This window comes from Lynx rufus, unplaced genomic scaffold (assembly GCF_022079265.1).
Source record: "Lynx rufus isolate CCGP_SWC_20201006 ecotype Redwood Valley unplaced genomic scaffold, mLynRuf1.p SCAF_15, whole genome shotgun sequence".
Taxonomy (NCBI): domain Eukaryota; kingdom Metazoa; phylum Chordata; class Mammalia; order Carnivora; family Felidae; genus Lynx; species Lynx rufus.
The window spans coordinates 5796188-5819239 of NW_025814829.1; the positions used below are offsets into that span (position 1 = coordinate 5796188).

Here is a 23052-nt window from a genome sequence, read left to right on the forward strand (position 1 = left end):
ACCCGGCTGTGGATGCGTGAGGCCAAGGGGACGGTAGCTAGCGTCGTTGCTGGGCAAGTTCAGAAGAGGGAGTGTTTCTTGCAAACTTCAAAGGCTCCAGCAAAGCTTCCAGAAGGGATGATATTTGAGTTTCATAGCAACAAACGAGTAGGATTTTAATAGAGATATTCTGAAGAGCATCCCAGGAGGGAACAGCAAATGCAAAGATTTTAAGCGTGGAAAGCAGGAGGCTGGCTGGGGAGACAACAGACAAAAACACACTCAAGGGCCAGCCTGCCATGCTGTCCCAGCCATCAGAAGCCTGAGCAGGATGCTGTCAACTCTCTCACTCAGGCTGGTAGACCCTCAGTAATAACCCCTTCCTGGCAGGGGTGGAAGAAGTGATCTAAGTCTTTATTCCAGAAAACCACAGATAATAGCCTGGACGTGTGTGCTCGAGGGCCTGGAAGAGCATTTCCTCAGCAGCGCCCAGAGCGAGGCAGTGGGATAGACGCTTCGTCAAGAGGAGTTTCTGTTACAAATCTGTTAGGCTTTCTTACACTCCATTCCTAGTTTCTTTTGGGCCAGTGGCCCTGCCTGTCCCAGCACTTTGTCGTCCTGAGTCTTCTCAAATTGTTTCAATAACGAAGCTTCCATCCACAGCAAAAACCAAATGGCAATGCAGGGACAGTGGCCGTGACAGTAACTCAAGTCTCCAGCTTGGCGGCAGCTTGGGGATCCCCGTCTGGGGACTCCCTGCCTCCCCACCTGGGACTGGGGGCCCTGTTCCCTCCTCCCCCCCCCCCACCTCTCTTGATTCACCGGCAGCCCAGAAAGCTGTTTAACAGTAAGTGAAACATTCCGCCTTGAATTCTCAGATGTATGTGATCTGAAAAAAAAAATAACAGAGAAGAAAATATCCTGAGGACGTCAGAGGAAGAGAAATGTGGACAACAGATGCCGCTATTTGGTTTTGTCCCCGTTTTATCTTTTAAAAATACATAAAACATGAATAACTGGAGAGAAATAGTTCCAGCTTTTGGTAAAGTCAAAAAAGGGGTGTTTTATTGTTTGGGTGGCGCCTCTTCCATTGAAAGTTGTTTGGCTACTCAACGCACTTCACGAAATCGTAAAATTCTGGTGCAGGACTAGAACTCCAGAGGTGACTCACTCCAGTTCCTGGTTTTTCGGTTGAAGAATGAGCATCCAGCCTCAAAAAAAGCCATTTTCCTTTTATACTTAGTCTAGAAAGTTCCCCTGTCTGCCATGCTGGCCTCGTCGTACCATTAGGAGGGTCTAAAAGGTGTTCTTCTGTACAAATGCTCATCCGTACGAGTACTCATTCGTTGCTTTTATTCATTTACTAATGACTAATTCGTTATTCATGCTAGATGCTCTGCGGGACAGTGGAGATGCAAACATGATTCCTGAGTGTCATTTGTATGATGGTGTCAGCGTAGAGGGCGGGATGCTGTCGCAGAATATCCAGAAAACACCTTAACCGCGTGGAGGGTGAGAGGGACTGGTGAGAGAGAAACTAAACCAGATTGAGGATGAAGTCGTGGTAGGACTGGCATCATTTCAGCTTACACAGTAGGAATATCTAACCGTTACAACATTTGTGTGTCGTTCTTTAGGGGTTTTTTTTTATTTATTGAAATTCAAGTTCGTTAATGTACAGTGTAGTCTTGGCTTCAGGAGTAGAACCCAGTGATTCATCTCCTACGATGATGCCAGTGCTCATCCCAACAAGTGCCCTCCTTAATGCCCATCACCTATGTAGCCCATCCCCCCACCTATCTCCCCTCCCCTCCAGCCACCCTCAGTTTGTTCTCTGTATTGAAGAGTCTCTTATGGTTTGCCTCCCTCTCTGTTTTTATCTTATTTTTCCTTCCCTTCCCCTATGTTCACCTATTGAGTTTCTCAAACTCCACATATGAGTGAAATCATATGATATCTGTCTTTCTCTGACTTCTTTCAAAGGATGTCCAGACAACCTCCTCGTTGATTTTCCCAACAGTCATGTGAGGCAGGTCTTATTATTATGCTTGGCTTGTACATTAAGAAATGGAGGCCCGAGTTTTCAAAAATAGTAGGTGACTGCCTTCGAAGTCAAATTTGGACCTCAGGGCTTTAGGACTCTGGCTCTCTTCTCTCCCGGACATGGCCTGGCTTTTATTTCAGGAAATAAATTAATACTGTGGAGCATCTCGGGGGTCAGGCACTGTGGTTTACGTTTGGTGTGAGGGGAGAGGGGCGGTGGTTACAGAAATGAGTAAACTTTCAGAATCGTATAGTCTAGGAGAGGAAGAAACACAGAATCATACACGAAGAGAAAATGTGTTTGTTTTTCAGACCTGAGGGCACAAATCAGTAAAACAGGCAGCCATTGGAACAGGAGTCCAGGGAGGGAGACGTCACCACATCAGGGGCTAACGTGGTGTCGCGAGAAGGACGGGCCAATAGAGCTTGCTGCTTGGATGCAGAAGTCAATTAAGTGGGGAAAAAAGGAAAACCATTCATTGCTTGTGCAAGTGGTTGGAAGCATGGGCTGTGGGGTCAATCAAAGGCACGTTTACGCCCCAGTCCTGTCTCTATGTGGTAACTTTGAGGAATTCATTCAACCCGTCCAACCATGTAAGCATTCAGTGAGATCACCCCATGAAGCACTTATCGCAGTACCTGGAATTCACCAATTCTGAATAAATGCTGGAGATGGTGGTGGTGGTGACATCACGGTTAACACCATCACCTTCCACCTTGGCACTCTCAGACACCCCCGAGAGGGTCTCTCAGGCCACCCCAACACCGCTCCCGGCCACTCACCCCGGTGCTAATCTACAGGCGTCTTATGAAAATATGGGGCTCTCTACTCATCTCCCCTACTGTCTTCAGTCTCCTGTGCCTGACTCTTGCAGAACAACACGTCCACAAAATCATCTTTCTCTCGGGATTTCCCTGTTTTCTAGAACTTTCTGTGGAATTTACATCCCTCCAGAAAGTCCTTCTTCTCAAGGACCTGGACAGTGCCTGCTACAATCCGCAGCAGCCCCCCACCCCCCGCCAGGAGATAGGAGTCAGGGGTACCCCTAGGACTGGTCTGCTCTCCCCCGGAGGTTCTCTCTCGGTCTGCTATTACTTACTGCATAACTCTGGGCTGCGTTATTAGCAGTCAAAGCTGTAGGGGACCCAGCTGCCATGAAACAGACACAGAAAGAAAAAAAAACGCGAAGCCAAAAATGATGTACTGTGGCTGAAATCTGTGAAGGAGGCAGTGTTTCTATTTAGAGTCCTCCAGCCCCCCCAGCGGGCCTCCATATACCACTCCCCCCCCCGCAGCCCCCGCCCTAGGCTCCCTCAGCCTCCTCCTACCCTCCAACAAGTTGTCAACTATTCCCTGAAGGAGAGGCCAGAAAGTGTGCCAAAAAAAAGGGCCTTGGCTGGGAGTCAGGACCCTGGGGTCCAGGTTCGATTCTGCCAACGATGAGCTGTGGGAACTTTGGCAAAGGATTGAATTTTTCTGAGCCTTCATTTGTAAATGACTAGACTAACACTCCAGCCCTAACCCTCAGTGATTGTACCGCTGTCCTTGTTCCTCAGCACATATTTGATAGATGTACACACACACACACACACACACACACACACGCATGTGCACGTGCACACACACAATCACTCATCAGTGAATTCTATGATTCTTAGCTCTCATAACAGTTACCCAGCTGTCCGTTGGATGTTGAGAGCAAAAGAATTTCTATATTAATACTGTGGACAAAGGTCACTTTCTGTAAGATACAAAGTCTGATTCAAAATTATAAGAAAAAAATGGAAACTATAAACATAAAAACGTGGGGGCGCTGGGGTGGCTTAGTCAGTTGAGCATCTGACTCTTGATCCCAGGTCATGATTCCAGGGATCAAGCCCCGAGTCGGGCTTTGTGCTCAGCAAGGAAACTGCTTGGGATTCTCTCTCTCTCTCTCTCTCTCTCCCGCTGCCCCTCTACCCAACTCGTGCTCTCTCTCTCTCTCTCTTTCTCTAAAATAAAAATTAAAAAAATAAAAATGTGAAGACAAGATGAATAGGTAATTCACACAAAAGAAGGTATAAATAGTAAAAAAAAATTGGAAATTAATATCTACAAATTAATAAATACAATATATAACATAAATATAATCGAAAGTAATAAGGTAATAAATACAGGTCAAAATAATATTGATATATTAAGACATATTATAAACTCCTATTAATCAAAGCAGACACTTCTGCATCGGGAACAAATAGATCAATGGGACAGAATAGAGAACTCGGAATTAGCACGCATTGTGGGTGTGTGAGTACGTAGGTGACTGGGCGCATACTTAGCATGTGATAAAGACAACAACACAAAACAATAAGGGACTCCTACGTATAAATCCCAAAGAAGTCCATAAGTGTGCCTGGACAATAATGTCTCCCATGACATTGTTTATAGTTGCAAGCAGTCGGAGACAAGCTAGTTTTTGATCACTAGGGTAATGAATAAGTGACGTACAAGAAATACATGCTACTGCATAATGTGCAGTAATACGCGAAAAGGCAAGAATAAATCTCAAAAGATACACGGCAAGCGAGAAACAAAATGAAAGTTATAATGCAATGCCATGGATGTATGGATAAAAAGAAGAATACATCACATGCGTACACAGAACCACACTACATAGTTTGCAAGAGCACACATTCAGGGACGCATTAGAATGGTCTTCTACCAAGAGTACCCTGGTGAGAAGACAGGCAAGAAAATACAAACCTCCAGGCAAGAAGGGATTTAAAGCAGGGACTGAGGTGCACTCAAAATCGTTGGAAGGGCTGGAGGCGTGAGGGGCAGGGATGACCACCGCTGGTTCCCTAGTTCACTACCAGACTTCAAAAAACAAGAAGTTGATACAGTCACCCTTAAGGACTAAGGAAGTGCCACCAAGGGTTACAACTGTGTTAGCACTGAGGCAGGTGATTTATGGGAGAAGCCCTGAGGTTGCTGCAAGATCTCAGATCTGCCAAAGCCCACACATCTGCTACAACAAGGAAGGAAAAATAATGTGTTCCTAATTCGAACGAGGGCATCTCTCACCAGTGAAATGTAAACTAGAACCTTCTGACCGTGGAATCTGGAACACGTGAGCTTCTAGCTTAGCGATGCAGGGAGCACTTAGAAGGGCAGAGGAAAGTTGCTGAACAACAGACATTCTTCTGGCTGCCCGGGACCCATTCACACCCTTCTGTATTTAACTTCCAAACAACAATAGTATGAGCATCACACTCTCTGCCTCATGTGATGCTATTACCCCTCATACAAACAAAGAGGCCTTCACCCTTTCCACAAAGAGGTTTCCAAGTCTACCATCATCATTGCAACCATTGTCTAGTTCAACCTCAATCCTTCTATCGTTGAGTCAATCTAAGGACATGTACTTAATCACCAACAGCATACCTTATATAAAATACTAGGGGAAAGGAAGAGGGAAGGTGGAAATTCCATACTGCTTAACATAGACAAAGACATACACCTAAGAAAATACGAATAGCTGCTACAGTCATCATGTCTAAAACCGATCCCAGGACTATAGTTGGTATTTTAACTCATATTCCAGTACCTATTCCATGATCTCTTTGTCCTTCAATAACCACTTCCACTGGCCGTAGCTCTTGATCTAGTATAGTGAGCCAACACTCTATTCCTGAAGGGCCGGAACCCTTGGTGGCCCTGTCTGTGTTGGGTTACTATCGTCTTCCATTACATTTTTCACTGGCACGAAAGTACCAGCAGGCACCCCTAATTCCCCCAATCCACATATATGCTTTCTGACTCTGTTTTAAAGTAGTAACCCTATTATATTGGAGGATTGGTAGCTTTAGACAACACAGGAACCCCCCCTTCTGTGTCCCTTGGTTCGGTGACATGAGGAGAGCAAAGTGGAGAACCTTCCATTTCATTGTCATAAAAACTAAAGACAAGAAAAACATATTGAAAGCAGCCACAGCTTTCCTGTTGGGAAAAAACAATTTGAACGACAGTTAACTTCATAACAGAAACCATGTAAGTCAGCAATGAGTGGCTCAGTATTTTTCAAGAGCTGGAAAAAAAAAAACTCTCAACACAGAATCTTATAACTAGTGACAATATCCTTCAGGAATTAGGGGAAATCAAGACATTCGCAGGTAAAGAAAAACTAAAAGGTGTCCCCAGTAGACCTATCTTAAAAGAATATCTAAAGGACATTCTCTAAACATAAGGAACATGATAAAATAAGGAACTTTTGGAAGATCAAGAAGGAAGAACAATGTAAGAAAAAATATGGGTAGGGGAGACTTGGTGGCTCAGGCAGTTAAGCATCTGACGCTTGACTTCGGCTCAGGTCATGATCTCAGGGTCGTGGGATCCAGCCCTGCATTGGACTCTGTGCTGACAGTGTAGAGTCTGCTTGGGATTCTCTCTCTCTCTGCCCCTTCCCTGCTCATGGTCACACACACACACTCTCTCTCTCTCTGTCTCCCCTCTCTCAATAAATAAATAAATAAATATTTAAAACAGAAGAGGGGCAGCTGGGTGGCTCAGATTGTTACGCATCCAATGCTTAACAGCTCAGGTCATGATCTCACTGTTCATGAGTTAGAGCCCCATGTCAGGCTCTGTGCTGAGAGCTCCTGCTTCAGATTCTGTGTCTCCCTCTCTCTCTGCCCCTCCCCCACTTGTGCTCTCTCTCTCTCTCTCTCTCTCTCTCTCTTTCTCAAGAATAAATACACATTTTAAAAAAATAAAATAAATAAATAAGAAAAATATGGGTAAATTACTATAGGCTTTCCTCCTCCTCTTCCTCCTCATCCTGTATTTTCTGAATTATGTCTGATGATTGAAGTAAAGATTATAACACTGTCTGGTGTGGTTCTAAATATACATGTTTACATGTATGTAAATATATGTGTAGGAAAATTACTGAAGAAATGTCTTTCTTGGATGGGTGAGAATAAGGGATATCTAAAGACACGTAAAATACTTCACTCAAACTGGTGGAATGATGACACCAGTAGATTGTAATGTCTCTTTGGAATATTGAGAAAAGTATTTATAATCCATACTTGGTGTCAGGGGACCTGCCCCACACTTCACTCTAAGGATTCTAGGTCCATAAACGTGGTTAAGAATGGAAAGTGGATAAAGGGGGGCACCTGGGAGGCTCAGTCAGCTGAGCGTTCCATCCGACTTTTGATGTAAGCTCAGGTCATGGTGTCATGGTTCACAGGATCGAGCCCCCTGTTGGGTTCTGTGCTGACAGCACAGAAACCTGCTTGAGATTCTTGATTCTCTCTCTCCCTTGCTCTCTGCCCCTCCCCTGCATTTTCACTCTCTCTCTCTCTGTCTCTGTCTCTCTCTCTCATTAAATAAATAAGCTTCAAAAAAGAAAGAAAGAAATTGGATAGGGCCATAACTCCCTACTATGGTGACTAAAATGAAGACCTAAAATATTTTCATTTATGTATATCAAGTAAGATTTGTACAGCTTCCCACCTATTGGTTCATGGGGAAACATAATCAATGAAAGATTACTGAGGGTCAAACCAATATTACTAACTTTAACCCTGCATCCCATACTGATAATCTGCTCACTTGGTTTCTGGTGGTTGAATGTTGGGTTTTGGTCTCTGCTGTTGGGGAAGAAGTGCATTTCAGTGGCAGCACCTCCTGTCTTCATTCCCAACTTTCAAAGTCACTACAGAGCTTTCAAAGAAGGCAAGTGCTCCCCTCACCAATATATTTTGTTATGCCTTTCTGAAGGAAGTGTCCTTTGGAGTCTTTCCAATGACCCAGTAAAGAAAGAGGTAAGTGAATTTTGGCATCTCAATTTATTTTCTTTGGGACAGAGTTAAATCCAGGCTTCAACTTGTATCAATTAAGCTCTGCTGCATAAACAATATTTCACAAACCACACATTAAAACTGCAAACACTAGGGCTCCTGGGTGGCTTAGTGGGTTAAGCATCTGACTCTTAGTTTCGGCTCAGGTCGTGATCTTAGGGTTGTGAGATGGAGCCCTGTGTCCGGCTCCACCCTGGGCTTGGGATTCTCTCTCTCTCTCTCTCTCTCTCTCTGTCTCTCAAAATAAATAAATTAATAAATAAACTTTTTAAAAGCTGCAAATACTATTTCTGTGATTCCCTGGGATTATTGGGCAGTTCTTTGGGTTTAAGGATGAATGATTTAGGATAACCTCATTCATACATCCAAAGATTTGCCTGAGATGGTTGAGACTTTTCTCCAGGTCCCCAAGTTATCACTCACCCACCAGTAGCTAGTAGCTACTAACCTAGCCTAGCCTAAGCTTGTTTAAACGGTGGCAAAATGGTTCCCACCAGCGGGAGAATGCAAATCCCAACATACATGCACTTTTTAAACCTCTGCTTTGATGTTTGCTAATGTCCCATAACCAGAGCAAGTTACATTTCAAGTCCAGATTCAAGAAGCGGACAAACAGTGAAGTCCTTTTGATGGTGAAGTCCCATTACAAAGGGATGGGTATACAGGAGTGGGAAGAACAATTGAGTAAATTTTGCAAACAAATCATTACAGAATCAACCAACAGAGAAAACTCAAGAGCCATTCCCAGCTGCTGAAATTGACACACTGAACCCATAATCTTTTGATAATCCCCCCAAACCAATAACTTTAGCAGATTTCATGTTTGTTTCGATCTCTCTTGTAATGGGGGCGGGGGAGGGGGGATCAAGGAGCATCAGCCATCTCTTCCCCTTGTACTTATACTTGGACTTATCCCTCTGGGACAGGCTGGGCTCTGACCTGAGTTACAGGTCTATAGGTAATCAGGAGTGGCAGGAGCAGGTTTTGAGGAACACTAAGATCCACTTATAAGAGAATTGTTCCAGGCAGTTCCAGCAAGCTTGCAGACTTTTCCAGCAAGCCTAGCCTCCTCAGATAAGGGAAGAGCTGCTGGGAAGAGGGTGCCAGTTAGATGTGAGCTTTAAGGTAATCAGACCCGCCCACCCTTTCCCACATGTTCCCAATGCACTTTTTATGGTGTCTCCCTTTGCAAAGCAATGTCATAATTTTCACATGTGACACAGCAAAGCTGTGAATTCAACCTGCGATATAATTCTATAAGATGCAGGATCAACATTGTGGATCTGACTTTTTTATACGTTGGCCCAGCAGCCACCACATCTAAGGGGTTCTTTTGGTTCAGTCATCCAAGCCCTCTGGTTCTTCGACTGTGATTTAACCAGATAATTTAAACTCTCTTTCACAGTCATAAGACATTGTCGCACCCCACAGTCCCTGTAGCCTTTATTTCCGTACTTAGAGTTGACTGCAACAGGCACTTGGTCACTCAATGTCTCGTCTTCAAAAGAAAATTTGTAGGCACCAACAGGTGATAATTTCAATAATGCTTTTGTTATTGCATGCCGTGGATTATTAATATCCATGTCACTGGCAATTATGTCACCACCGCTTTCAAACATAACGAGGTCAAATAACAAACCCCAGCTTCCCACATAGAAATATGCATGCAGTCACTACCGGCACCAAATATTTTATCAGCAGAGATTCAGTCCCGGAAACACCAGCACGCAATGTATTTCAAGCAAGGATTTAATACAGGCAATCAAGTATGTAAAAATTGCTTCCATTGATGGAGGAGTAAAGGTCAGGGAAGGATGTTTCTGCCTCTCAGAGAATGAGGAGGTTTCTGTCAACCAGGTCGAAACCCGCAGGAACTCACTGTTGCGGCTGATGCGGTAAAATGTTGTAAAATCTCATCTGTCCAAATCCTGATGTCTGCATGCCGCAGACGGAGGAAAATTAATGACATCTACATCTATTCCGCCTTCCAAATCCTTTATGAGAATTTTGCATTGGCGAAACAGGAAGTAGAACTTTACTGTCAAGAGATTCCGAGAACTGTCGTTCCCAAGGATACTCGGGGAGAACATACAAGAAGGGTGGGATTTTGAGACTGAGTGGGAGTAGAAATTGAAAAAGAAGGTGAAAAATAAAATAAAATAAATTTAAACAAGAAAGAGGTCTTGTACAGATGATGGCAATGTGCTCTGAATTAAGGAATATAAATAAGACAATTCTCTGCACCTGAGGTCCAGTGGGGGGAGAAATGAGGAAAAAGGAATAAGGAAGCTCGTTCACCACATGTAGATGGAGCTCTCTGGGAATTTCACGTGTATATTCATATCAAAGTAAAAAAATTAAATCTTCTTACATCTTCCTTATTCAGAAGAAATTACTCAAAAGAAAAAGAACATATTGTGCACATTAAAATCCTTTTCAGTATTACGTATGAAAAACAATAGTTGACATTCTCAAAAGCTTATCCTGAGAATTTTGAGTATTCCACATTTGCAGATTTGTTTACTTTTCCCTTTAATTTGGTCATTTTGGCGGGCGCCTGGGTGGCTCAGTCGGTTGAGCGTCCACCTGGTGATTTCAGCTCAGGTTGTGATCTCACGGTTTATGAGTTGGAGCCCTCTACCAGGCTCCACACTGACAGCTCGGAGTCTGCTTGGGATTCTCTCTCTCTCCCTCTCTCTCTGTCCCTCTCCTGTTCACTCTCTCTCTCTCAAAATAAACAAACAAAATTTAATTTGGCCCTTCTTTGTTTTATGTATTTTGAGGCTATGTTATAAATTCTATGCAACTTAATAATTGTTCTGTATCCTTTGTGGATTGGCTTTCTTTTTAAGTTTATTTATTTATTTTGACAGAGAGAGAGAGAGAGAGAGACTGCACGCATGTGAGCGGGGGAGGGGTAGAGAGAGGGAGAGGAAGAGAGAATCACAAGCATGCTCAGTGTTGTCAGCTCAGAGCCCAATAACAGGGCTCGATCCCACAAACCCTGAGGTCATGACCTGAGCAGAAATCAAGAGTCAGATGCTTAACCAACTGAGCCACCCAGGCGCCCCTGTACCTTTCTTTTGGAGAAGTGTCCACAGTATCTTTCTTTTGGAGAAGTGTCCACAGCTCTCTTTTGAGAGCTAAGCATAGCATATGCAATATGCCTCAGCAATTCCACTCCTAGATACATACCCAACAGAAACTTATTACAGATGTACACCAAGAGATATGTACAAAAATGGTCATAACAACACTATCTGCAATAACTCAAAACTGGAAGTAACCCAAATGCCTATCAAGATTTAGACAAACTGGGGTAAATCTTACAAGAGAATACTATGCAGTTGTGAAAACGAACTGTTACACGTGGCAATGTGGGTAAATCACACAAACATAATGCTGAATGAAAAAAGCCAGAAGAAAGAGTACACACCAGATGACTGTGTGTGTGTGTGTGTGTGTGTGTGTGTGTATATATAATTGTATATATATTTCAGAAGAAGCACAATTAACCCATGGTGTTAAAAGTCATGATCGTGGGGGCACCTGGGTGGCTCAGTCAGTTGAGTGCCCGACTTCAGCTCAGGTCACAATCCCTCAGTTCGTGAGTTCGAACCCCACATCGGGCTCCCTCCTGTCAGCGCATAGCCCACTTCAGATCCTCTTTCCCCCTCCCTCTGACCCTCCCCCGCTTGCACTCTCTCTCAAAAATAAATAGAACATTAAAAATAATAAAAAATCAATAAAATTCATGATCGTGACCCCTTTTGAGAATGAAAGGATGATAGTAAGTGGAAAGGGGGCTGGTAATGTTCTACTTCTTGATCTGGACATTTGTTATATGGGTGTGTTGACTTTGTGAATATTCATCAAGCTTTACAATTATGATTGTTGTACTTTTCTGAGTGCACAATCCCAAAATCCTATTAAATATAAGATATGAAACATCAACTCAGTGGACTAATTTTAATTATTAAAAGTTACATTTATTTCAAACTGTGGAAAATGTTTATAACATACTCGTACATAAAAAAGAAGGTACAAATTGCGTCTGCATTACAACTACAATTATTGGATAGGTGGCTCAGTTGGTTAAGCAGCCAACTTTGGCTCAGATCATGATCTCGCAGTTCACGAGTTCGAGCCCAGTGTCAGGCTTGTGCTGACAGCTCAGAGCCTGGAGCCTGCTTTGGATTCTGTGTCTCCCTCTCTCTCTGCCCCCCCCCAGCTTGTACTCTGTCTCTCTCTCTCTCAAAAATAAATAAAACATTAAATATATATATATTACAATTATTGTATAAATAAGTACTAAGTGGAAAGTTTCGAAGAAAATAAACCAAAATGATGAATGGTTATGTTATAGTGAAGACTCAATAGGAAATTTTTAAAACCATTTTCTTTAATGTCAGTTCCATCTTTACAAAGTAGAGCACTTTTATAGGAAGAAAAAAACAGCCAAATTTTGTCAACGTTGGCTTTTCATTTTCTTAACACTAGTAAAAATCTTAACCTTCTTCTGAGATTATCTTTGGAATAGAAAAAGCAAGTAGCAGATGAGTATCAGAATCACCTGTTGCTTTCAAAGACTCCCAAGCTCCCTCCACTGCATTTTGATTATTTTTTACTATTTTTTAAGTTTCTTTATTTATTTTGAGAGAGAGAGAGAGACAGTGGGAGGAACAGAGAGAGAGGGAGAGAGAGAGAATCCCATGCAGGCTCTGCACCGTCAGTGTGGAGCCAGATGTGGGGCTCAGACTCACCAACTGCGAGATCATGACCTGAGCCAAAATCAAGAGTCAGACGCTTAACCAACTGACCCACCCAGGTGACCCTTGATTACTTTTTTAAAAAAATTTGTTAACGTTTATTCATTTTTTAGAGAGAGCACGAGTGGGGGTGGAGCAGAGAGAGAGACACACACGCACTCTGAAGCAGGCTTCAGGCTCTGAGCTGTCAGCACAGAGCCCGATGTGGGGCTCAAGCCCACAAACCGTGAGATCATGACGTGAGCCAAAGTCAGCTGCTTTTTTAATGGACCGAGTCACCCAAGTGCCCCACCCTTGATTATTTTTTTAAATGTTTATTTACTTATTTACAGAGAGAGTGTGTGAGCAGGGGAGGGGCAAAGAGAGAGGGAGAGAGAAAATCCCAGGCAGGCTCCATGCTGTCAGCTCAGAGCCCAACGTGGGGCTTGATCTCACGAACCATGAGATCAGGACTGGAGCTGAAACCAAGAGTCATATGCTTAACCAGCTGAGTCACCCAGGCTCCCCCTCCCTTTTGATTATTAACTGAGAATGTAAATTAGTCACTAATCTCAGTGAGCTTTTTTGTGTTGTGGGTCATTTGAAAATCTACTGCAAATGATGGAGCCTATCCCCAGAAAAATACAGATTCCTACACACACATCAAATTCGTAAACAATTTCCTTGAATTTATGAAACCCCTTGAGAGCCAAGGACACAGATCCATAGTCACGAGGCAAAGTCCCCTGCCAACTGAGAACTGGATCCTCTAAGCATGGGAGAGTCCCCATATGTCTAGAGCCCTGAGGAGTTTCAAGAATCCAGCGTAAGAACAACCACTCTGATCCAACCCCTCGCTTCACACACGAAAAACACGAAACTCTGACAGGCACGTGATCTGTGCACGGTCCCAAAGGTACTCAGCAGAAACACTGGAACAAGACCCTTGGATTGACATTTGATCATTATCAACCAACCCTCTTCTGCTACAGTAATACTTCTGGACTTCGTCTTCTTGGTCTATCAGCACAGCTGTTCCAGCTTACTTTAGATTATGATGACATCACATCTCTTCCCACCATTTTATTTGCAAAATGTCTGTATCTTTACAGTTAAGGTCTGTTTCCTATAAGCACCATATGGCTGGTTGTGATCTTTAATCCAGCCTCGTATCTCTGTCTTTTAATAATGTCATTTAATGTATTTGCATTTAATATACCTACCAATGTGTTTGTACTTAAACTACCATCATTGTACTATCTGTTTTATAATGTCTCCCTTATTATATTTTCCTTTTACTCTCCTTTCTCGCCTTCTCTGGAACAAAGCTTCAAGGCTTTTTTGAACATTTCTGTTCTCCGCTACTGGCTTGTGAATTATACATTCTTTTACCATTTCTTTTTAGTGGTCACCCTGAAGATCAGAACATCCATCCCTGACTTTGTAAAGTCTGACATAAATTAGAACTTTTCTTTCCCACAATAAAGCATGACGTAAAAACATTTTAAATTCCATTTATCTTCCTCTCTTTTTGAGCTTCGTTGTCAAGTATTGTATCTACATATAGTTAGTTCATACCCACAAGACATTATTGTTACCTTTTATGAAAATAGTAGTTTATATTTTCACCATGTATTTATCCATTATATTGTTTTGTGTTTCTTTCTACAATTTTTTTTTTTTCCAATCCGGGATACTCTTCCTTCTGCCTGAAGAACTCACTATGGTATTTTTTAGTATAGATATACAGCTAAGTTGTTTCTGTTTTTATAAAACGTGACTTTATTTTGCCTTCATTTTAAACATTTCCTCTGGGTGTAGAATTCTAGGTTGACGGTTATTTTCTTTCAAAAATAAATACACTACACCATTGTCTTCTGGCTTTGATTGTTTCTCTTGAGAAATGAGCTAGGTCTTATTTTCTCCTTTTGAAGATTCCTTTCAAGATTTCTGTAGTTGCTTTCAAGTTCGTTTGGGTTTGGGGCTTTTTCTTTTGTTTTGTTGGTTTTGTTGTTGTTGTTGTTGTCGTCGTCTTAGGTTTTTTTAAGTCTGGCTATGATATGCCTAGGAGTGGATTCCTTTAAGCCAGTTTGGGATTTGTAGTGATTCTTGAATCTGTGGCTTGATGTCTTTTGACCGTCTGGAAAAATCAGTGGCTTTTAAGCTCTTCAAACATTTGTTCTGCGTCATTTGCTATCCCTTCTTTTTCTGAGGTTTGAATTACAGTGGATTTTTTCAAAAATCTTTCAAAAGTTACTCACAACATTATTGTCTGTATTATTTTCTCTGCTCTATTCTTAAATCTGTATGTGTTCTGCTGACATATATTCTAGTTCATTAATTCTCTCTTCATCTGTATTTAATCCATTATTAGTTTGTTTCTTAATTTCAGATATTGTAGTTGTATTCTCAGATTGATATTTGTTACTTTTCTATAGATTATGCTTAACTTCTAAACTTTTACTCATGTATTCTTTTTTCTTGAACATACTAATCCCAATTCTACTACATGTCTGTATATGATCATTCCAACCTAGATACCCCGGTCTCTCTATTAACTGATTCTCTCTCTCTCTCTCTCACACAGACACACACACACACATCATTAATCTATCTGGCAATTTCTTATTAAATACTGGGAGCAAATGGACTATCACTGCTCAAGTGGAGCAAGTGTATTAGAGAGTGAAAATTTTGCACAAAACTATAAGAAAATCCCACGATTTTTAAAAAATATGGTGAACTTTCTGAGAGTCACTATTAATTTTAGAGCCAAATCCCCCAGAGATGCATTTTCATTCCGCCTGCCCCACACCCCTCCACACAGGGCTGTTCCCATGCCACTGCCTCCAAGAAGTAGCCCAGATCACCAGCTGTGCGACTTTTCGCAAGGTGCTCAACCGTCCTGTGCCTCGATTTCCTCATCGGCAAAATGGAGACGATAGTGGTACTCACACCCCCAGACTGTTGCCTGCAACATTGCAAACTGCCCGATATGTATTATCATTGTTTTCGCCATTAGTACAACTGATTTGTAGAATTACTGTGCTGAATATAATTAGCCTGTGAAATGATACGTATGAGTGTGCTGGGTAAATGTCAAAGCATCTTCCATGTACAAGGCATCGTTATTTTTTTTAACGTTTATTTGTTTATTGTGAGAGACACAGCGTGCGCACACACTAGCTCATGCGTGTCCGTGAGTCAGAGAGGAGCAGAAAGACTCCAAGAGAGAGAATCCCAAGCAGGCTTAGGCGGGCTCCGTGCTGTCAGCACAGAGCCTGACTTCGGGTTCCATCGCACAAACCCTGAGATCATGACCTGAGCCAAAATGAAGAGCTAGATACTTAAGTGACTGAGCCACCAGGCACCCCTCTAAGGCATCATTATTAACATAGTTGGCTCAATAACTATGCTACAGTCATAGGTCATAAAATGAACACGGAAGGAATATTTACCCTGTATGAAGCCCTGACAGTTGTTCTCTTTGGGGAATTAAAGAGAGCTGCCCCAACAGAATCCCAGGGGAAGAAAGCTGCCTGGAAGAAAGATGACCCCTAGATAAACAACCATAAACAGATTTCAGTATCATCATTAGGGCAACAAATCATCCTTCAAACCCGCCAGCTGACAGCTCTGTGATCCAGTACTGATGGGAAAGTAAACCCTGCTGGGGTCAAATAATTGAGGGAAATATGGCCAGATTAGATGTCATCCGATGAGTTTACATTCTATAATAATTGAAACAGTCATCGGAGCTCCGACCCTGCCTTAATCCAGCTCTGCAATGCTTAATATTTGTGGCTGCTCCTGGTGGCTCTCCCTCAGCCCTCGCTCCTGGCCCAGGATTTGTTGAAATAAACTGGATTTCCTGGGTGAGATTTGAAATAAATTAGCCACGTGACAGCCACCTTCCCACCAGGTGCCCACTGGGTTCCATGTACTGCGTGATTCTAAGCGCTTAGAAGCACTTTTTAACAGCAACTCAGTTGCGCCAAGAGAAAGGAACGAATCGTTCATCTGCTGGCCCCAACAACCAGGAGGAATCGATTAAATTACCAGACTGTGCCATGGGCCTTGTTTGCAGCACGAGAGACAATTCTAGCATTTGAATCAGAGCAAAAGAGGCAGCCCCGAGAAGGGCAGAGCCCAAGGCCGTCCCGTGGTTTGTTGTGGTCCACTTGGGCCGTCCATCTCCCTGAGATCATACGGCAGCCGCTCCCCTCTGTCTGGTCGCCTGGATTCCTTCACGAAATTCCACTTCATATTTTCATATTTGTAAGTCCGCATAGCTGCTCCCCGCCATTCATTCTTGCCCTTTCCCCCATCTGTTTATATGAGGCAACCACATGAGAGGAAAAAATAAGACACCCTAGAAATTAATTCCATGAAGTAAGAATTTACTGTCTCTGCCTCCTAGGGGAGCACAAAAGAAGGGGAGAGGTCATTCCGTAATTCACTCCTGAAAACGTGACAGCTGCTGGTTGTCTCAGGTCGGGGGGTGGGGGCACCGCGTTTTATTTTCCAGGGCCCAGAGTTTGTCTCTCTTCTTGATCTGTGCAGTGACGGTCTTCTTAAAAGACCAAGTTCATCAAGCGTTCCATGGGAGTATCGGGCTGGGTGATTGACTCAGTGTGCTCACTGTCATTGAGGATAAGAAAATGTCGAAGTTGGAAGGGAGCTGAGATATTATCACATCCAACCACGATATTTTACAGATGAGGAAGCAAAGGCCAGATGGATAATTGTTCGCCTGAGGCCGTGTATCAGGTATGTGGCATAGTCAAGACCAGAAGTCTCAAAATCTCTTCACTCCCCAGTCCGGAGAATATTCCCCGCAACGTGCTCCCTGAGTTCTGTGCATCCCTACCTTGTATTAAGTGCCCCATGGAGCTCAGACTCAGGAAAGCCCTGTCAGTGACAGAGAGGGCACTCTTCAGGTGTAAATCCATATAATCTTCCCAGATGACAGGAATATCCCCTGTGATTCCAGAAAAAAATTCACTTCACAATATATGTTCTAAAGAATAGAGATGTTCATAAAGTTGTATGCAAAAATAGCTTAGCAATTAATAATATAGAATTCATATTATAGACAAGATCTCAAAATTATATATATGATACCAATCTTTCAATTATAGAGAAAGAGAGATTTGAAGGACACTACCAATTGGATCGTAAAAAGGGTTTTCCTCTTTGTTGCTTTTTCTTTTTTTCTTTTCCCAGAGAAGATGAATTTATTTTTTCGATGCAAATATACCACCCTTCGAGGCATATAAGATAGTTATAATTTCTGAAAGTTGTATCTGCCAGCGAGAACCACAATCTTGTTGATTCATATGCCTCAATCCTTCAGTGCAGAGATTCAGTGCTTTATGCTTAAACGTGGCAGAAAAGGTGTCTCGAAAGAGGAACCACTATCAGCTCAAAAAAGAAGAGTTCCTTATTCATTCTGGGTTTATTGGGATGAAACAAGATGACTTCTCTTGTTTTGCATCAGATGCTAAATCTAAAATAATAATCTTAACAAATAGTCCAGTTCTGGTCTTCCTTTCTTATCCATAGTATCGCTCTGATGTGACAGAACATAAGGTTAATGGCCCGATGTAAACTAATGTTGCAGAAACATCACGTCTAATTTTTCACCTGAAGTAAACAATATAAAATGTATTTTGGTGATCTGAAATTAAAGGTTGCAAGTCTTCAGGGCTCAGTTTTCCAAGAACGATCAACTAGAAGAAAAATATATCAAATGCTGTGTTTTTTCATTCTTCTAAAACATAAGGTCTTTGTATAAATTAAAACAGTACTTAAGTCAAACACATATACAACACACTCATGAATTGCATTAGAAATCCTTAAAAAGTTTAGGGGCACCTACGTGGCTCAGTCAGTTGAGCGTCCAACTTTGGCTCAGGTCACGATCTCACCGTTCTCAGGCCCCGCGTCGGGCTCTGTGCTGACAGCTCAGAGCCTGGAGCCTGCTTCCGATTCTGGGTCTCCCTTTCTCTCTACCTCTCCCCCACTCATGCTCTGTCTCTCTGTCTCTCAAAAGTAAATAAATGTTTAAAAAAAATTTTTTAAGTCCTTAAAAAGTTTAAATGCTTAAACAAAAATAAAAGTAAACACAAGTAAAAAATCAAAGCAAAAAATACTGCAAACAAAAATAATCTACGACCCTATCACATTACAGTTCTAGATTTACAGTAACAAGTACAGCTAAAATGAACACTGAGGTCACTTGATGTAAGTAAGATGGTCCTCCCCTAGTTGCTTTGAACTTTTGGGGTTTTGGCTTTGCAATAAATGTGTAGTAAATATCTGTAGTGCCTTGTACATGATAAGTGGGTGAGGAGTAGGGATTCTGCAGCGTGTTTATTAACAAAACGATCTTTGTATCTGTGTACTCCTGAAGTTTATATATTCGCAGATCAATATATTCCACAAGAGATTTCTTCCATCAGTTCCATATTTTTAGTAAGAATCTTTTCCAAATAGGAGCACACAGGTTGCTCTTCCATTGCAACACCAACAATGACCAAACGTCAGCGATATCTTCCTGCCACTTGGCGTGAATGTCCCACACGGAGATGGTTGACCAGACTACATAGATTCCCAAGAAAAGACAGCAACTCGGAGTTGGGAATATCAGAGTTGTCACTTGCTTTCTTTGCTAGGAAAGAAGAAATTGCATTTTTAAGGTCATTCTCAAGGAGAGGATGGTTTTGTGGCACAATTTTACACTCTGGGGTTTGTAATATTTCCTCCACCAGGTTGCTGCGGACTCTTCTCAATGGAAGCATTTAAGTCTCCAGTCACAGTTCCAGATGTCAATCCAGTTCTGAAAGGAAAAGGAAAAGGAAAAGGTGTGGAGGGTGACTCGTGCAAGGCTCCTGAGGTCGATGACGATTGTAGGTCAATCAAATGTTTAGATCCCTTATTTCCCAAAACCGGCCGATGCCGCTTTCCAATAGGAATCCAATTCTGCCGTTGAAACCTAATCATATTCATCAATTGCTGAGCTCCAGGTGACAACCTTGACCCCGGAAACTCAACGATAGTTTGGACCCTCTAGAGGTCTAGCCTCGATCCTAAAAAACAAAAAATACTGCAAACAAAAATAATCTATGACCCTATCACCTTACAGTTCTAGATTTGCAGTAACGGGTACACTTTCAATGAACACTGAGGTCACTTGATGTATGTAAGATGATCCTCCCTTACTTGCTTTGAACTTTTGAAGGAGAGCTCGTTGAAGAATTTGCTGAAAGTGGCCTCATGTGTACCATAACTTTAGTGATGAACACATATTGCTTTTCACCAACGGAGAGCAACTTTATTTTACAAGCGTGGCCGGGGGACTCCAATTTTCTATATTTTTTGTAGAAAATCATTCTGTGCTCACCCCGTTAGGGCCACATCTCAGGTAAAAGGAACAGGGGTGTTCATCTTGGCTTTCAGGCTTCTCTTCAAAATCACCAGATCTCGGCCCCAGGACAGGTGGCACACGGACGAGCCTGGGTGCGAGGAAGGCTCTGGGCCAGAGTTCCACCTGCAGCATCCCAGGAAGAGGCCAGCATCGGGCGGCAGGTCAGTCCCTTGTCCTCAGGCCCGGTCTCCACTCTGCCGCCGCCAGCCCAGGCTAACCCCGGAAGCTCTCTTTGTGATTTTATGAGTTTTTTTCCAAGTTGTATACACTGATTGTGTTTGTACTTACTATTTTAATTGGGACAAACATTACTTAAAACAAAACAAATGCTTTAGTAAACACTTCTTCATCTTGTTCTTGAGCTACATCTCCACTGAGTGCTTCTTTGAAATCAATTTTCTGGTCCGTGAAGTGACTGGACCACCCCCCCCCCCCCCCCGCCCACCAAACTACCATCTCATTCTGATCCCCTCCCCTGGAGGCTACATCCCACTTCCTGTTCCTCCTGCAATATACATGCTCTCTGGTCTATTGAGCTCCTGCCACAAAGAGAATTCTCACTCTAAAAGCCAGTATTTTAGTCCTGAATTCCGGCACCCCAATGTTCCAGCATCTGATGTCAGACAGAACCATTGGGCCAGTTGCCCTGAGAACCACACTGACATCGACTTGAATCATTCCCACACCTGGTGGCCCAGATATGTGCGGAAGTCTGGCCTTCTCTTGCCCTTGCTGGAATCCCTGCTCAAGGCCTCCTTCCTAGTTCCAACATCCTCTGGTGGCTTTTCAAATCCAGGGGTTGAGAACCCAGCAGGCTTTGAGTCTGTATCCACCGGAGCCATGACGTCTGGAATCAACTGAGGTTGAGTTTCTCCTATGGAGAGCTCCCTGGAAGAGGTCCTCATCATCTAACACTCATAGCATGGCAGAAAGCAAGCAACAGTGTAAGGGCTTGCGTTTAAAGAAACATTTAGCAAGGGTAGGTGAGCTTTAGATGAATACATTCCATTTCACCATAGACACAAGCAAACCAGGGGGGTCTTGTCGGACTTGGCACTTTATGGTTCCCAGAGATGGCACCATATTTCTAAAAGCTGTTTCCAAAGAATCTTCAAAGAAAGCGAGCTCAAGAAGAAAATCAAACAGAGCTCTTAGGCAAGTTAGTTGCCCTTAAAACCCAGTTGTCTATAAAAAATACCTTTAAATAAAGTTTTCCCTCTAGATTATAAGAGAGAACTCTTAAACATGGTTCATGTGACAGAAGCATGGGGTCGGGGCAGTGGAAAATGAGCATCCCTGACTTGCCTTGTGTGAAAGGAAACTATAGCTTTAGTTTTACCCATTAAAATCAGGTTAGCGTATAAATTTTTGGCAGGAAATTAAATGATGCAAACAGATGTAGATAGCAGCATCTTAATGCCCAAAGCAGTTTGTTTTTAAATATAAGAATACAATAAAATAGGGGGGAAAGTTCATTTCTGAGCATCTGTTTTTATCTCGAGAGGAACTATCGGAGACAAGAGGGTGAGATTGCTTTTGGAACTGTGTAAACATGAGTCAGGCAGAGCAGGTATGAGGGGACGGCTCTGGGGCTCAAGGTCCAAGGGTCAGACCAAGAGGAGGGACAGTAACTCAGAAGGCTGTTTTGCCAGCCTGAGCAGCACATGGCAGGACCCCGTTGCAAGCCTTTTACAATCACCCACTTCGTGGGTCCTGGGATATCTCCACCCAAGGCATACCCACTCGGGGTCATTGACTGGGGCCCGGTGATTCCGTCACCGAATCCGATTTCCTTGCGGTATATTTGTTAGCACATTCTACAGCTTCAAGAAGTCAGACAATACGGGGATAGAAAGGCACCTGGGGCCAAGAACAAGAATTGAATTTCCTATGAAAATAGCAAACTACAGGAACCTCTATTCCCTATAGTTCTTCCATGCAAGCCATACCCAAACCACATCCCAATGATGTAGGGGACGCAACTCTGGGATGGATTCTGTGGTCAGTGAGTTGGAGGCTGTATGCAAATGCTTGACTGCAGAATAATAGGTGGAATATTACATCAGTTATCATTTCAAAAAAAATATGTTATTTCTGTTTTGCATACAAAGGCACTGGTAAAATTCTCTAAGGATATACCAGTCTCATAATACTGGCTACTTGTAAATGCATAAGCTCTAAGTGAAGTGTCTGAGGAGATATGCAAAGGCTTCCAGGATTAGATGAGATTAATTTTGAAGAATATGTAAGAAATGTAGGAATTCCCGAAGCAAATAAGGAAAAGGTGGTATTCCAGTAAAGAGGTCAGCATTTCAGGCTACCACCAGTAATTCAGTATAGCCTGAATATAAGGTGCATAGAAAGAGTTGATAAGAGATGAGATTGGAAAAGGAGGCAGGCTTCTGATCTTGATGAGTCTTGTATTTAATTCCAAATAATTTTCGTTTTTTCCTATAAGCAACAGAGAGCCTATATTTGATTACCAGTAACAGAAGGATCATCCAAGGATGACTCAATTAAGAACATCTATTTCATCATGTATTAGCTCTGTTGCCATGTGGACAGGGTGGAAAACAAGAGTGGATACAAGGCAGATACCCTGTTGGACAGGAGACATGAAGCCAGCGGTTTCTGAGATTGCGTCTGATGAACCCCTAGGGCAGTGATGAGGGAAGGAGCCAGGTGGGGAGGGACTCCCATTTAGGGGGTGCTGACATGCTTGGCCAACTTGATTTGGAGTGAGAGCCAGAATTCATCCTTATATTGCCAAGAACGGTTTGCAAGAGTAGACAAAAAAAAAAAAAAGAAAAAAAAAAAACTAACCCAGGGTGGAAAAAAAATCAGACCAGTAAGACTGGTGGAGAAGGAGCATGAGGGAACTTTCTGGAGTGATGGTAATACTCTATACCTTGATAGGGGGTTCGGTTACACAGGTGTATAAATGTGTCAAAACTGATTGAATGGTACACCCAGAGATTTGTGCCTTTCTGTGCAGAATTCACCCTC

General features: G+C 42.7%; 1 pseudogene; it reads right to left on the reverse strand.

Annotated features, from left to right (window-relative positions):
- LOC124510359 (ATPase PAAT-like) overlaps nt 1-20888 on the reverse strand; it is a 46177-nt pseudogene extending 25289 nt beyond the window's left edge.
- Between the last annotated feature and the right edge of the window lie 2164 nt (nt 20889-23052).